Source organism: Syngnathus leptorhynchus, chromosome 7, assembly GCF_054491065.1.
Source record: "Syngnathus leptorhynchus isolate UIUO chromosome 7, UIUO_Slep, whole genome shotgun sequence".
NCBI classification, from domain to species: domain Eukaryota; kingdom Metazoa; phylum Chordata; class Actinopteri; order Syngnathiformes; family Syngnathidae; genus Syngnathus; species Syngnathus leptorhynchus.
Window position 1 is genome coordinate 12,449,753 of NC_141201.1, and position 3,670 is coordinate 12,453,422.

Here is a 3,670-nt window from a genome sequence, read left to right on the forward strand (position 1 = left end):
GTCATCCTTCAATTGTTTTTTGGGCACAGAACAATATTTATCTTGTAGTCTAACAGTGTGACCGTCGTGAAAGACATTAATAGTTTTCCAAATACACAAATACTGATGATTGACAGACCTATAATACATCCCAATATAACATTATTCCTTAAAATTTCATGAAATAGTAATTTTTCTAGTTTTTTGTTAGTTTTTCTTCATTTGTAAATAGATAATCATGTCAGCTTCATTGTAAATTCTTCACGTTCCAGAAATACAAAGAATTTAAATCATTTTTCTCTGCAGCCCACGGTGATGACAGCATAAAACAGGACGCGGTCGTGACATTGTTTATTGTTTATCCAAGAATTGTGAAACAATTTATTTATTTATTTGTTATTTATTATTGATCTATTTGTTATTTAGTAATATCAAGCTATATTGTCTATCTGTTTATCTATTTGTGTATGTCAGGGTTGTCAAACTCAAAACTCAACTAATACATAAATCAATCATTCAGGCCTTTTTTACTGTTCAGTTTGCGACACACTGATCTAACATTGTGTGTTCAAGCCAGACACCTGGCATCTTTTCTTGGATGCTAGTTCATCAGTGTCGGGGCTCAGGCTTTGAGCCGAGGCATCCTTCATTATCGAACGAAGGTGTTCATCAGTGAGACGTGCCCTGTGAGATGTTTTCGTCATCTTCATTGAGGAGAAAAGTTGTTCACATAGGTAAGTGCTGCCGAACATGGAGAGCAATTGAGCAGCTTGGGTGCGGAGCTGAAGCATTGTGTCAGGGATGTATTGTGGAAACTGTGCGGCGCCAACAGCATCATACTTTGACTTCAGCGTGTCATCACACTGGAGTTCAATCAGCTCCATTTGAATGTTAGTTGGTGCTTTTTCCACATCGACTGCGAAGGGATTATTAAGCAGTTCAAATCTCCATTTCTGACCATCAAAGTCGCCAAATCGCCGGTTAAACTCAGCGCCGAGTACAATGAGTTTTTCAGCAAACTGCGCACACGGCGGTAGAGATCTGCGTATTTATGGCTTGGCAACAGGGGAAATGGCCAAGATTTCCTTGCAGCAGCTGATTCTCCCACAGCCAGAGTTTAGCTTTAAAATGTTTAACTGACGAGTACATCTCGGTGATGATGCGGCCCCGCCCCTGTAGCTGCAGGTTCAGCGCATCAAGATGGCTTGCGATGTCAGACAGAACGGCCAGCTCACACAAAAACTTTTGCCCCTGGATTTCTGCTGTGTCCTTCCCTTTGCTTTGCAGAAACTGACATATTTCTTCATGCAGCTCAAAAAATCTGTTCAGTACTTTTCCGCGGCTTAACCATCTCACCTCTGTGTGATACGGCACGTCTGTGTGTTCCGAACCAAACTCTTCCAGAAAAGACTTAAACTCGCGGTGATTCAGACCTTTGGCTCTTATAAAGTTAACAACTTGTGTTACTGTGGTCATAACATGTTCCATCTTTAGGGCTTTAGCACACAGTGACTCTTGATGTATAATGCAGTGATAGACCGATAGCTCACCTGCACAGTTCTCTTCCTGCATCTTTTCACGCATCCTGCCCACCAGGCCATTCTTTTTACCACTCATCGCTGGCGCACCATCAGTGGTTAATCCCACGAGTTTATCCCACGGCAGGTTTATTTTAGTTACACATTTGCAAACCTCCTCAAAAATGTCCTTCCCTGTGGTTGTGCCATGCATGGATTTAAATCCCAAAAGCTCCTCTGTAACACACATTTTTGAGTCGACACCGCGGATGAAGACTGACAGCTGCGCAGTATCAGACGCGTCAGTGCTCTCGTCCACAGCGAGGGAAAAAGAAACAAAATCTTTCCCCTTTTCCATCAGCTGGTCATGCAGATTGGTGGCAAGATCACATATGCTCTCCGCTATTGTGTTCCTGCTCAGGCTTACGTTTGAAAAGGCCTGTTTTTTGTCTGGGCACACTTGGTCACAAACTTTCAGCATTATCTTTTTAATAAATTCTCCCTCATTAAAGGATCGGGCTGATTTGGCGATTTCTTCTGCCACGATATAACTCGCCTTTACAGCAGCCTCATTTTGTGCTGTGGCTTTTTTGAACATATTTTGTTGTGAAACCAACCCTCTCTTCATCTCCTCTACTTTTTGGCTCCTTTGAGTCGTGTCCAGGTCCTTGTACTTGTCCTGATGTTTCGTTTCATAGTGTCGCCTAAGGTTGTACTCCTTAGGTACCGACACGCTCCACAGACGAGACAAACAGGTCTGTCTTTCAGATAAGTAAACATATATTCTGTCTCCCACCTGTCCTGAAAAGTTCTGTTTTCTCCCTTCCTTTTCGTCATTTTTGGTAGGGGTAAAACAATGACACCTAGAGTTGTAGTATTGGGCCGCAGCACGTTTGGAAAGAACGCTGCTTGCTAGAAATCTACTGACACCAAGCTGGCGCGCCAAAACAACCGCAGAGCATTATGGGATTTGTAGTATTCGCGGTGAATGCGGTGTTACAGCAACACCACCGCTGTATTATACCGGCAGCCCAGCTCTGATGTTAATTTGATATTACCCCGCGGGCCAAATAAAATTACACGGCGGGCCAAATTTGCCCCGCGGGCCAGAGTTTGACACCTGTGAGGTAGAGCATCAGACTTCACCCTCAACGTCGTGAGTTTGAGTCCCGTAATAACAGTAGTGTGAAGTGTCTTCGCCTTCACACGCAATTTCTCCAGAAATTGCAAATTCTAGTGTTAACACATCATTTTAATTATTAATTTTATTCAACATCATCATCATAATTAATTTACCATTTTTAATTATTTTATTTCTCATCATTTAGCATCATTCCACCGCATTAATGGTGAGTCACTGTTTCGCTCAGTAGGTAGAGCATCAGACTTCCACCCTCAACGTCATGAGTTCGAGTCCCGTGATAAATTGCAAGTTCTAGTTCTACTTTATTATCATTAATTTTTTTTCTTATTCCTCCCACTTTTTTATTTTAGTCAACATCATCATCATAATTAATTTACCATTTTTCATCTTAATCATTTTATTTCTCATCATTTAGCATCATTCCACCGCATCAATAGTAAGTCACTGTTTAGCTCAGTAGGTAGAGCATCAGAATTCCACCCTCATCGTTGTGAGTTCGAGTCCCACAATAGTGTGAAGTTTCTTCGCCTTCACACGCAATTTCTCCAGCAATTGCAAATTCTACTTCCAATAATCTGCCCACTTTTTTTACACTTAACTACTTCCACATACTTCAACCGATTCACTCCGTTCCACTTTTCACTTATTCCAAATATTCATGACACTGTTGCTCACATTTATTTCATTCAAAAAAAATTCCCTTTTCAGAAAATTGCTCAAAAGTTTGCAAAATTTCACAAAATTTCGTTTTTCACTTCTAATTTCTACATTTTCAACCGATTCAACCCATTCCAACTTTCAACTGTTCATCATTTTCCTACCTATTTTACAACTTTCCACTTACCAAAAATTCCACATTTTCAATTTTGAAATTCACACCAAATTTCCTTTTTCCCTTCTAATTTCTACATTTTTCAACCAATTCAACTCGTTTCAACATCATTCGGCAGCATTTCCCAATTAATATTCAACCATTTCGTCTTCACACGTAATTTCTTCAGAAATTGCAAATTCTAGTTGTTATATGTCA

General features: G+C 40.5%; 1 pseudogene; it reads right to left on the reverse strand.

The window, feature by feature from the left end:
- Window positions 1-501: 501 nt before the first annotated feature.
- LOC147054806 (general transcription factor II-I repeat domain-containing protein 2 pseudogene) lies at window positions 502-2,333 on the reverse strand (annotated as a pseudogene).
- Between the last annotated feature and the right edge of the window lie 1,337 nt (window positions 2,334-3,670).